Source organism: Heloderma suspectum, chromosome 3 (genome assembly GCF_057233095.1).
Source record: "Heloderma suspectum isolate Gila_16-S chromosome 3, 16-S_ref, whole genome shotgun sequence".
NCBI classification, from domain to species: domain Eukaryota; kingdom Metazoa; phylum Chordata; class Lepidosauria; order Squamata; family Helodermatidae; genus Heloderma; species Heloderma suspectum.
Window position 1 is genome coordinate 186196791 of NC_139460.1, and position 13236 is coordinate 186210026.

At 43.6% G+C, this 13236-nt stretch overlaps 1 protein-coding gene across 10 annotated transcripts in view; it reads right to left on the bottom strand.

Annotated features, from left to right (window-relative positions):
• PPP3CB (protein phosphatase 3 catalytic subunit beta) overlaps positions 1-13236 on the bottom strand; it is a 113904-nt gene that overhangs the window by 68325 nt on the left and 32343 nt on the right. For 2 of the 10 annotated variants that reach the window (XM_084841388.1, XM_084841393.1), the window contains exon 1: positions 3509-6270. The exons of 7 other annotated variants lie outside the window; for them this stretch is intronic. The gene's annotated coding sequence lies outside the window, so the exon portion shown is untranslated. One more of the 10 variants, XM_084841390.1, reaches the window with a different exon arrangement.

Genomic DNA, 13236 nt, shown 5'->3' on the forward strand with positions numbered 1-13236 from the left:
TGGTATTCCCATCTCTTTAAAAATTTGCCACAGTTTGTTGTGATACACACAATCAAAGGCTTTAGCATAGTCAGTGAAGCAGAAATAGACGTTTTTCTGGAATTCTCTTGCTTTCTCCATGATCCAGTGAATGTTGGCGATTTGATCTCTAGTACCTCTGCCTCTTCGAAACCCAGCTTGTACTTCCGGTAGTTCTCGGTTCGCATACTGCTGAAGCCTAGCTTGTAGGATTTTGAGCATCACCTTGCTGGCATGTGAAATGAGCGCAATTGTGCGGTAGTTTGAACACTCTTTGGCGTTGCCCTTCTTTGGAATTGGAATGTAAACTGATCTTTTCCAGTCTTGTGGCCACTGTTGAGCGTTCGAAATTTGTTGGCATATTGAGTGCAGCACTTTAACAGCATCATCTTTTAGGATTTTAAATAGCTCAGCTGGAATGCTGTCATCTCTGCTAGCTTTGTTGTTAGTAATGCTTCCTAAGGCCCACTTGACTTCACTGTCGAGGATGTCACTGCACAGTCACTGCACTGTCAAGTGCAGTGACTGCACTATCATGGCTATCAGGGACATTCAGATCTTTCCTGTATAATTCTTCTGTATATTCTTTCCACCTCTTCTTAATGTCATCTTCTTGTGTGAGGTCCCTGCCTTCTTTGTCCTTTATCATGCCCGTCTTTGCACAAAACGTTCCCTTGAGATCTCTGATTTCCTTGAAGAGATCTCTAGTCTTTCCCATTCTGTTGTTTTCTTCGATTTCTTTGCATTGTTCATTTAAAAAGGCCTTCTTGTCTCTCCTTGCTATTCTCTGGAACTCTGCATTCAGTTGGATGACAACTGCCCCAAATTGAGCCAAGGCAGCTTGTGCAGGCAGAGTCCCCTTCTATGAGCTTCTTTCTGCTCACAGTTCTCAGGTTCCAAGGCTTTTTGATGTTAGTGTGCCTTATTTTCTTGAAGGACTAGATATAATGGTCAAACTAGATTTGGTGGACAGATAAATGATTTGCACAAACTTAATTTTGTTTAAATCCCTTTTATTAGTTGATCATGCAACTCAGTAACATAAAAACAAACAAACAGATAAATTATGGTTATGAGAACAAGCAGTGTGCACCCCCTCCTTTTTTGTGTGATGGAAGGAGATAAGAAACTTCTACCTCAAGTTTGCAACAAACCATCTTTTGCTGTTCATCCAAATGTTGCAAACTATGGTTTGGGATCCTGATTTGAGGGCAAAATATGATTTGCCATGAACAAGAAGCAGAATCTTCCAATCTCCTCTTCCTGTATGTATGAAAAGTAATGAGTCTACTTTGCATTTATTGACTGTTAATATGCTACTGTCACTTTAAGTGAAACCGAGTGGAACCCTGTGAAAAGGCAGGGAAAACCTCACTCCAAGACAGTTATGTTAAAGTGTGGTAGTTTGTGTAGGAATCTGTGGAATTTCAGAATGTTTCAAACAAAGAAGTTTAATTTTCTACCCTGCTCTGGTCTGGAGCATAACACATGTGAAGGAAGGGGAAGTGGGAGCAAACAAGTCTGAGGCTTGCTGCTGCTCATTCTTGCAGCAACAAACTGTGGTTTGTCATTGGGCCAGTTTGCATATCATGATAAGCGAAACTGGTTCCTGGGAGCAAGTAACCAAGGTGAGTAAACATGGGAATTTTGCATGGGACTGCTCTAAAGAAGGAAATGTGGAATTGCAGTTTTTGAACTGAATTTGGGGCTTACTTGAAGGTTTCTTTCTCTCCGCTTTGAGCTTTATTCTCTCTCTCTTTGTTCAGGCTGCTGAGTCATCTGAGTCATCTAACTGCTTTTGAGTTGTTTGCAACTTATTGGAAGGCTTCTTTTTCTCTGGTTTGAGCCTTCCTGGTTGAGCCCAATCTACCCCCTTTCCCCTGACTACCCATCATTTGGTGGTTTTCCAGCTTTTGATTGCCCGCCCCGCCCCTCTTCCAGGCTGAAATGCCTCTGCTAAGGCAGCAAGAGCTTTAAACGAAAATATGGAAATGACCGTAATAAAGAGTATTTGATTTGAACTAAAATAGGCTGGTATTTTTGGCCCTGCCCCTTTTACGTTTGTCCCCACCCACCACTAGAATGTGACCCTGAAGCATTTCTCTGAAATTGAATTTGGCCCTCGGGCTGAAAGAGGTTCCCTACACCTGCTATATACTAATCCATGAAGCATGGAAAACAAACAGGATGAAATTGAAATCCTAATAAAAGATGGCAAGTGCGATTTGATAGGTATCACTGAGAATTGGTGGGATAAAACTAATGACTGGAATATAGCTATTGACGGGTATACCTTATATAAAAGGAACAGACGCAACAGGAAGGGAAGGGGAGTAGCGTTATATGTAAGAAACGTATACACGTGTGTGGAAATTCATGATTCTGAGAATGAAAGCCCTGTTGAAAGCATTTGGGTAGATAGAGGGAGGGAGAAACAAGAGTGATGTTGTTGTAGAGGTTTACTTCAGACCAGCCAGCCAGCCGGAAGACATGGATGGCAACAAAACTTTCACAGATGCAAGCAATAGTAGTAATGAGGGATTCCAACTTCAACTATCCTGACATCTGCTGGAAGTCTAGATCTGCAAAGAATGGAACATCCAATAAGTTTTTGATTAGTCTTTCTGATAATTTCATCTCTCAGAAGATGGAAGAAGGAACAAGGGAATTGGCTGTTCTGGACTTAATCTTCACCAACAGGGAGGAAATGGTAGATGATAAGTGGCAGGAACCTTACAGGAAAGTGGCCATGTCATCTTGGAATATGTGATAGAGAGGGCTTTGAAAACTGAGCATAGTCGGACATGTACCCTGGATTTTAGGAAAGCCAATTTCATAAAGCTCAGGGAAGGTTGGATGGATCCCATGGCTAGAAATCCAGAAGAAAATCCTGAAGAAAAAAAAGTTCAAGAGGGATGGGAGATCCCCAAAACTGAAATACTGAAGGCATGATCACGAACTATTCCCATGAGAAGGAAAAATGGGGGGCATTTAAAGAAGCTTGTGCGGCTGCACAAGGAGCTCTCTGATGAACTGAGACTCAAAGGGGACTTGTATAGGAGGTGGAAGGAGTGACATATTACCAAGGAGGAGTACAGTAGAGTTGCCTGAACCTGTAACAATGGTGTCAGGAAGGTGAGGACACAGAATGAGTGGAAGCTGATGAGGGATGCTAAAAACAACAAAAATGGCTATGCCAGGAGCAAGAAGAAGATCAAGGAAGGGGTAGGCCTGCTGCTTAGGGAAGATAGTGTATAGTTCACAGGTGATGCAGAGAAGGTGGAGTTACTCAACTATTTCATCTGTATTCTCCTGAAAGAGGAGTTGTATTCAACCTTGGGACAAACAGAATACATGAAATACAGAGGGATCTGCAGCCCAGAATAAGTAAGGACATGGTTAGAGAACACTTAGCTACTTTAAATGAGTTCAAGTCTCAAGGACCAGATGAATTACATCCCCAGGTGCTGAAGGAGCTTGTGGACATTACTTCAGAGCCAATCTTTGAGAACTCCTGGCGAATAAGTGAGATGCCGGAAGACTGGAGACAGACAAATGTTGTCCACATTTTCAAGAAGGAGGAAAAGGTAGAGCTGGGAAACTATAGAACAGTGAGCCCAACATCAATACCAGGCAAAATTATTTGACAAGATGATTAAGCAGACAACCTGTAAACATCTAAAAAATAATGCAATCATTACTAGGAGTCAACATGGGTTTGTTAGGAATACGTTTGTTAGGAATAAACCAACATTATCTCCTTTTTTAAAATACAGTTTGGTATGTCATGGGAATGCTGTGGACATAATTTATATTGATTTCAGCAAAGCATTTGATGACGTTTCTCATTATATCCTTGTTGACAAGATGATAAAATATGTGTTAGACAATACTACAATTAGGTGGATCCACAGCTGGTTGAGCAACCATACTCAGCGAGTACTAATTAACGGCTTGGCATCTTCCTGGAGACAGGTCTCCAGTGGAGTGCTGCAGGGCTCTTGCGTAGGCCCTGTGCTGTTCAACATTTTTATAAATGACTTGGATGAGGTGCAGAGGGGTCGCTTATCAAAACTGCAGATAACACGAAGCTAGGAAGGACAGCCAACACCATAGAAGACAGGATCAGGATTCAAAGATGCAAAAGGATCTAGACAGGCTGGAACACTCGGCTGAGTCTAACAAGATGAGATTCAACAGAGATAAATGTTAAATCTTGCATTTAGGTAAAAGTATAGGATGTGGGAGATCTGGCTTGGCAGCAGTACATTTGAAAATGACCTAGGTGTCTTAGTGGATCACAAGCTGAATATGAGCCAACAGTGCAATATGGCAGCTAAGAAAACTAATGTAATCCTGGACTGCATTAACAGAAGCAGTGTCCAAATCACACAAAGTATTATTTGCACTCTATTTTGCATTAGTCAGGCTGCATTTGGAGTAGTGTGCCCAGTTCCAGGTGTCCCCTTTTAAGAACTGACAAGTTGGTGCATCTCCACAGAACAGCGACCAGGATGATGAAGGGTCTGGAAACTAGTCCTATGAGGAACAATTAAGAGAGCTGGGTATGTTTAGCCTGAAGAAGATTAAGGGGAGACATTATAGCAGTATTCAAATATCTGAAAGGCTGTCACGCAGGAGATGGAGCAGACTTGTTTTCTCTTGCTCCAGGAGGCAGGACTAGTGGGCTTTCCCACACTGGAGGCAAGATGAGGCTGGACAGCCATCTGTCAGGGATGCTCTGACTTGGATTCCTGTACTGAGCAAGGGGTTGGACTCGATGGTCTTATAGGCCTCGTCCAACCCTACTATTCTATGATTCTATGAACCAAGAGGTGGAAATTGCAGGGAAGCAGATTTTGGCTAAACATTACGAGAAACAATCTAACAGTAAGAGCTGTTCAGCAATGAAACAGATTGCCTCAGGAGGTGGTGGATTCTCCTTCGCTGGAGGCTGGATGATCATTTGTCAGGGATGCTGTAGCTACACACTGCAGTACAGAGCATGCACTGAGCAGGGGGTTGGACTAGATGATTTCCAAGGACCCCTTCCAATTCTATGATTTTCTGATTCTATTGAAAGTCCAGTGATGGGCATTTTTCTAAGTTTCTGTTGGTCAGAATAAAAATCAGCTATGTGTGGTGATGTTGTAAGCATCTACCTTTAAGAGAGCTGAAGGAAGGCAGCTTATAAAAGGAAACAGAAGTACCAATTGAGAGTCTGCTGAGTTCTATGGTGTCCCAAAATGGCAACCTTCCTCCACTTTGATTTTGGTAGACTCTGAATATGTTGATTTGGTAAACCTTTCTGTACCTGAAAAGCCACATTTTTGTTATTGTAATTTTTAAAAATTTATACCCCCGCCCCCCAACTACCCTACGTATCTTCCGGCCAGATGGCACAGTACATTTTCTTTTTTTAACCTGAAGAAGCCTATTGGCTATGGGTTCTAGCAGAGGGACAGCTGCAGGGGGAGCACTGATTAACTATCTCCTGCCCTATGATATTTCTGCTCGTAATTATCTCTTCTGCAACCTATTTTTTTGCCCAAAAAATGCACATGGCTCTATCTACCATGACTTTGGCCCTGAAACAAACCCCACTGAAGTGTATTGTGTACACCCCCAATAATTTCTCTAACTTGCCCATAATAGGAAAACAAGCACTAAGATGTGGTAGTTGCATTAAAACTATAGTTCAGAACATGTGCTTTCAGAATGGGTTAAAAATGTACAAGCACATATGCACTAAAGCAGCAGTTCTTAAATTACATGGAAATTGTACAAACATAATATAACAAGCCATTTCAAATCAATAATCCACCATAATAGGAATACAGGTCTAGTGCTACATGTGTGAGCTCAGAGCAAATGCACTTCTCATGCCCTCTACTCCTCGTGCACAGACACGAGGAGACTGGAAGCTTTCATTTCAAATAACCAAGGTTATTCATTAGGTTCAAACCCAGACAAGTTGTGGTTACTCTTTACTATGGTTCAGGGAAATGAATCAACTTCAAACCATTGTTTGTGATCCTGGCTTGTTTCCCTAAACCACAGTTAAGATTAACTACAGTTCTCAGTTTTGATGAAACAGTAATGACAGTTAATTGAGCCTGGCCTTTCCATCAGGGTGTGCCAGGCTCATGTAAAGGTTCATCTTTAGAGAGCAGAGCACAATGGGGTGCACTTATAGAATCATAGAATAGTAGGGTTGGAAGGGGCCTACAAGGCCATCGAGTCCAACCCTTTGCTCAATGCAGGAATCCAAGTCAGAGCATCCCTGACAGATGGCTGTCCAGCCTTGTCTTGAATGCCTCCAGTGTGGGAGAGCCCACCACCTCCCTAGGTCACTGGTTCCATTGTCGTATTGCTCTAACAGTCAGGATGTTTTTCCTGATGTTCAGCCGGAATCTGGCTTCCTGTAACTTGATCCCATTATTCCGTATCCTGCACTCTGGGATGATCAAGAAGCGATCCTGGCCTTCTTCTCTGTGACAACCTTTCAAGTACTTGAAGGGTGCTATCATATCTCCCCTCAGTCTTCTCTTCTCAAGGCTAAACATGCTCAGTTCTCTTCATAGGGCTTTGTTTCCAGTCCTCTGATCATCTTTGTTGCCCTCCTCTGAACCCTCTCCAGTTTGTCTACATCCTTCTTAAAGTGTGGTGCGCAGAACTGGACACAGTACTCCAGATGAGGCCTAACCAGTGCTGAGTAGAGGGGAACTAGTACTTCCTGGGATTTGGAAGTGACGTTTCTATGAATGCAGCCCAAAAGAGCATTTGCCTGTTTTGCAGCCACATCACATTGTTGGCTCCTGTTCAGCTTGCGATTGACAACAATTCCAAGATCTTTCTCGCTTGTAGTGTTGTTGAGCCACGTATCCCCCATCTTGTAACTGTACATTTGGTTTCTTTTTCCTAGGTGCAGAACTTGGCATTTATCCCTATTAAATGTCATTCTGTTCTTTTCTGCCCAGCACTCCAGTCTATCCAGATCACTTTGAATTTTGTTTCTGTCTTCCAAAGTATTAGCTATCCTGCCCAATTTTGTGTCATCTGCATATTTGATCAGCATTCCCTGCACTTCCTCCTCCAAGTCATACATAAAAATGTGGAAGAGCACTGGGCCAAGGACTGTGCCCTGCGGTACCCCACTCATTACCTCTCCCCAGTTTGAGAAGGTCCCATTGATAAGCACTCTTTGAGTCGAATTCGGTAGCCAACTGTGGATCCACCGGATCGTTGTTTCATCTCGCCCACTTTGAGCTAGTTTGCTCATCAGGAGATCATGGGGCACTTTGTCAAAAGCTTTGCTGAAGTCGAGGTATATGATGTCTACAGCATTCCCATGGTCTACAAGGGAGGTTAGTTGATCAAAAAATGAGATCAGATTTGTCTGGCAGGACTTGTTTTTGGCAAATCCATGTTGGCTTTGAGTAATCATGGCATTGTTCTCAAGGTGCTTCCAGATGGATTGCTTTATCATCTTTTCAAGGTGCTTCCAAGGTGCTTCCAGATGGATTGCTTTATCATCTGTGCCAGAACTTTCCCAGGGATTGATGTCAGACTGACTGGTCTGTAGTTCCCAGGTTCCTCCTGGGCCTATCCCCAGGGAAATGCCAGGTGGCAGGGGGATTCCAGGCTGGTCTGTGGATCCCTGTAGAGAACAAATTACAGTAGGTGTAATTAGTTTCTCTTTTCTTGCACCCCTACTTAGCAGATGGGGAAGGGAGGAGAAAAGCTGTACCTGCAAGAATTTTCTCTCTGCACAATTATTAATGACACCAAAAGCCTGCTGTCTTCTTTTGAATCTCGTAGCCATATATTTCTCATGTCCAAACACAATATTGTAGCCCACTGTGAAGAAACACTTTTTCACCTGTTTGCTTATGTTTATATACTTTGTGTGACCTTGGTGATATTATAATGTAATTGAGTAGGCCAGAGGCCTAGCTCTGTTACTGTGTACTCGGCCTAAAAGCTGTGGTTGCCTTGGTTATGGTGGCTTATGAAAGGAGACTTCAGGGGAAAAGATACTTTTGCTTGGGTCAACCAAGGTAGTTGCAGTTAGGTTTTCCATACGGAACACGATTGGCCAGAAGATTTGAAAAGAGGTCAGTTACAGACAGTTACTGCACAGTCCTATTGAATGCGTCCTCGGTGATCAGAAATCCCCAAACTCAGAGGCTTCTGATCATCCAGTGCAGGGCAGGAGGAGCAGCAGAGACAATCCTTGCCTCCCCATTCTCCTGCCTTGCATATTTTGCTACACAGCCTTTTTTAGACTATCTAGCAATGGCACTTTGGAGGGGGAGGGAAGGAGGCCGGCAAAAGCTCAGGATAGCTTGTATCCTGACCTCTCCGGTCTCCTCCCCTCTCCATCTACCGGAATGCCCCTTTCCCCCCCTCTCCGAGGTCAATTTTCTGGAAGGTAGCTGGCATGGTTCTTTCTGTGTGATTGAGAGGTGTGTGTGTGTCACATCTCTGACTCCTCCTTCCAAGGTCAGAGCACTGTCTCTAAACTTGGAGGGGGGAATCCCCACTATCCTATGTCCCCTCAGACAGTATCTAGGGGCCATAGTATTGCTCCGTAAGTGTCATTTGGTGATAGGGCAGTTGATTACTGAAGGGAGGAGATAGCTTTGCGCTCAGAGGTGGGAAAAGAGGATACCCGTCTGAAGAACTCTTCTTGAGGGAGATGTGGAATCCAGAGCTCGTGGCTGTGGAGAGCAGGAGGCCATGTTTTGAGGATCTGGTGAAACTTCAGGCAGGCAGCAGAGCCCAGCACCAAGGGGATGCAGTCAGAGGTCTGAGCAGAGGGGACTTCAGTGAGCCTTTGAAACTAAAATAATCCCAGAAGCTAAAGGCAACAGGAAGAGCTGGAGGCAGAGGAAGACTGCTGTACAGCCTCTGTTCCTGGTTGTTAGCAATTACCTGGGGTGGAGTTTAGGGGAATTTGAGCTAAGGGGAAGGCTGCTGAAAGCTATCAGCAGGAAAGACCCTCTTATTATGAATAGTAAGCAAGGATATTTAAGTACATTTAAGCATTCCCATCCTATTGTTTGAAAAAATAACACTCTATTCCTTTGTGTATTTGTTGTTCAGTCGTTCAGTCGTGTCCGACTCCTCGTGACCCCATGGACCATAGCACGCCAGGCCTTCCTGTCCTGCGCTCTCTCCCGGAGTGTGCTCAAGTCCATATTCATTGCATCGGTGATGCCACCTAGCCATCTCATCCTCTGCCATCCCCTTCTCCTTTTTGCCTTCAATCTTTCCCAGCATCAGGGTCTTTTCCAGGGAGTTTTCCCTACACATTAGGTGGCCGAAATATTTGAGCTTCGACTTCAGTATCTGTCCTTCCAATGAGTAGTCAGAGTTGATTTCCTTTAGGATTGACTGATTTGACCTCCTTGCAAACCAGGGGACTCGTAAGAGTCTTCTCCAGCACCACAGTTCGAAAGCATCAATTCTTCGGCGCTCAGCCTTCCTTAGAGTCCAGCTCTCACAGCCATACATTGCTACTGGGAAAACCATAGCTTTGATTATATGAACCTTTGTCGGCAAGGTGATGTCTCTGCTTCTTACTATGCTGTCTAGATTTGCCATAGCTTTCCTCCCAAGGAGCAAGTGTCTTTTAATTTCATGGCTACAGTCACCGTCTGCAGTGATCTTGGAGCCCAAGAAAATAAAATCTGTCACTGCTTCTATTTCTTCCCCTTCTCTATGCCAGGAAGTGATGGGGCCAGATGCCATGATCTTCGTTTTTTTAATGCTGAGTTTCAAACCAGCTTTTGCACTCTCCACTTTCACCCTCAACAAGAGGCTCTTTAGATCCTCTTCGCTTTCTGCCATTAAGGTGGTATCGTCTGTGTATCTGAGGTTGTTGATAATTCTCCCAGCAATCTTAATTCCGACCTGTGATTCATCCAACCCGGTGTCTCTCATGATGTACTCTGCATATAAATTAAATAAGCAGGGCGACAATATGTAGCCTTGTCGTACTCCTTTCCCAATTTGGAACCAATCGGTTGTTCTATGTCCGGTTCTTCCTGTTGCTTCTTGACCCTCGTACAGGTTTCTCAGGAGACAGGTAAGGTGGTCTGGTACTCCCATCTCTTTAAGAATTTGCCACAGTTTGTTGTGATCCACAGAATCAAAGGCTTTAGTGTAGTCAATTAAGCAGAAATAGACTTTTTCTGGAATTCTCTTGCTTTCTCCATGATCCAGCGAATGTTGGAGATTTGATCTCTAGTTCCTCTGCCTCTTCGGAACCCAGCTTGTACTTCCGGTAGTTCACAGTTCACATACTGCTGAAACTTAGGTTGTAGGATTTTGAGCATCACCTTGCTGGCATGTGAAATGAGCACAATTGTATGGTAGTTTGAACACCCTTTGGCATTGCCCTTCTTTGGAATTGGGATGTAAACTGACCTTTTCCAGTCTTGTGGCCACTGTTGAGTGTTCCAAATTTGTTGGCATATTGAGTGCAGCTCTTTAACAGCATCATCTTTTAGGATTTTAAATAGCTCAGCTGGAATACTGTCATCTCCGCTAGCTTTGTTGTTAGTAATGCTTCCTAAGGCCCACTTGACTTCACTCTCTAGGATGTCCAGCTCAAGTTCAGTGACCGCACTATCATGGCTATCAGGGACATTCAGATCTTTCCTGTATAGTTCTTCTGTGTATTCTTTCCACCTCTTCTTCATCTCATCTGCTTCTGTTAGGTCCCTGCCCTCTTTGTCCTTTATCATGTCCTTGATCATGTCTTTGCACAAAACGTTCCCTTGAGATCTCTGATTTCCTTGAAGAGATCTCTAGTCTTTCCCATTCTATTGTTTTCAATTTCTTTGCATTGTTCATTTAAGAAGGCCTTCTTGTCTCTCCTTGCTATTCTCTGGAACTCTGCATTCAGTTGGATATACCTTCCCCTTTCTCCCTTGCTTTTCACTTCCCTTCTTTCCTCAGTACTTGTAAAGCCTCCTCAGACAGCCACTTTGCTTTCTTGCATTTCTTTTTCTTTGGGATGGATTGAGTTGCTGCCTCCTGAACAATGTTACGGACCTCCGTCCATAGTTCCTCAGGCACTCTGTCTATCAGGTCTAATCCCTTAAATCTATTCCTCACCTCCACTGAATATTCATAAGGGATATGATTTAGGTCATACCTAAATGGTTTAGTAGTTTTCCCTACGTTCTTCAATTTAAGCCAAAATTTTGCAAGAAGCAGCTCATGATCTGAGCCACAGTCCGCTCCAGGTCTTGTTTTTACTGACTGTATAGAGCTTCTCCATCTTTGGCTGCAAAGTACATTATCAATCTGATTTCAATATTGACCATCTGGTGATGTCCATGTATAAAGTCGCCTCTTGTGCTGTTGGAAAAGAGTGTTTGGTATGATCAGCGTGTTCTCTTAACAAAACTCTATTAGCCTTTGTCCTGCTTCATTTTGTACACCAAGGCCATGCTTGCCTGTTATCCCAGTTATTTCTTGACTTCCTACTTTAGCATCCCAATCCATAACCCTCTTAGTTCTGGTTTTTATTAAATTATTACATTTCTGTTCTGGCTTTTTTCTTCTTGTAAGGAACCCAAGATGAATGACATGGTCCTCTTCCTCTCCATTTCATCCTCACAACAATCCTGTGAGGGAGATTAGGCTGACAGTCAGTGACTGGCCCAAAGCACCCACCCCGCCCGGTGAGCTTCATGGCCAAGTAGCGACTAGAGCCCAGATCTCCTGAGTCTCAGTCCAACACTTGATCTTCAAGTACTTGAAAGGTTGTCACAGAGAGGAAGGCCGGGATCTCTTCTCGATCATCCCAGAGTGCAGGACACGGAATCATGGGCTCAAGTTACAGGAAGCCAGATTCCGGCTGAACATCAGGAAAAACGTCCTGACTGTTAGAGCAATACGACAATGGAACCAATGACCTAGGGAGGTGGTGGGCTCTCCCACACTGAAGGCATTCAAGACAAGGCTGGACAGCCATCTGTCAGGGATGCTCTGACTTGGATTCCTGCAATGAGCAGGGGGTTGGACTCGATGGCCTTGTAGGCCCCTTCCAACCCTACTATTCCATGATTCTATGACTCTAACCACTACACCACACTGGCTCGCTTATCGCTAGTGGTGGTGTCAATCCTATGCCTTAGTTACCAGGCTCTGAGGTATACAAGATATACAAGGTTTATTTTGGTGGCAGTTTTATGGGTAACAGTGTTTATAGGTGAGATGGCTTTGCGGCAGGGAGCTCCCTAGACCCAAATCTCAAAATGTTAAAAAGGGAACAGTGGCGAAAACCCGATGTGGTTTTTCCACATTTGGGGATGTAGGTGGGATAACCCAAAGGTTGCTCATCCACATTTGGTATTAGCAGCAGGATAACCTGGAGAGTTTCCTTCACACACTCACACTGCAAAGGATCTCAGGTATAATTCTTATTTGCATTTATTCTTTTCCTCCTCTTATCCAGCAATGGCTGTGAATGCAGAGAATTTGGATGTGGTGATGTTAGTTGCAAAGGGTATATAGAGGATGGGGAGATGGTTTTGGAAGGTATGTGTATGACAAACACATGCCTTAATGATATTTTAGTGGAGGGCATGAATCATTGTACAGTTCGCATTTATAATACCTGGCATGTTCATTTAAGGAGATCATCCTTTATTGAGTCTGAGAAAATATCTGTCTCAGAAATGGTCAAGTTGGTTTTAGATTTGCTACTGCCAACCAGGGTTGAAAGTGCAAAAATACAAAGTCCATTGGCTTGGATGGACTATTGGACCATGCAGTTCTGTGGTAGGTCTATGACTGACAGGTGTTGTCTTTTATTTGTCGTCTTTTATTTGTCATCTGGCTCCATCATCATAATTAATTGCTTTAATGTATCAGAATGCTTTGGAAGAATATGGACAACTCTGTCCTTTCCTCACTACCATTGATATCAAGGTTCCATTTATTCCTGATAAATCAAGTCCCAAGTGAGAAGATGGCTTTTTGCTCTCATCAGCCAGGGATCTAGAAGATTTTGTGTAATGCAGATGGAAAACACAGTCCCTTTGGGATTCTTACCATCCGGACATAGAAGTGATACATCTCTTCTTAATCCCATTCTCCAACAGAAAGCTGTGTTAGGTGAAGATAAAGTCAGGGCCAGAAATATTGGAGCAAGGATAACTGTTTTGGCAGTTGGCCTCTGTACACCACCACACTGAA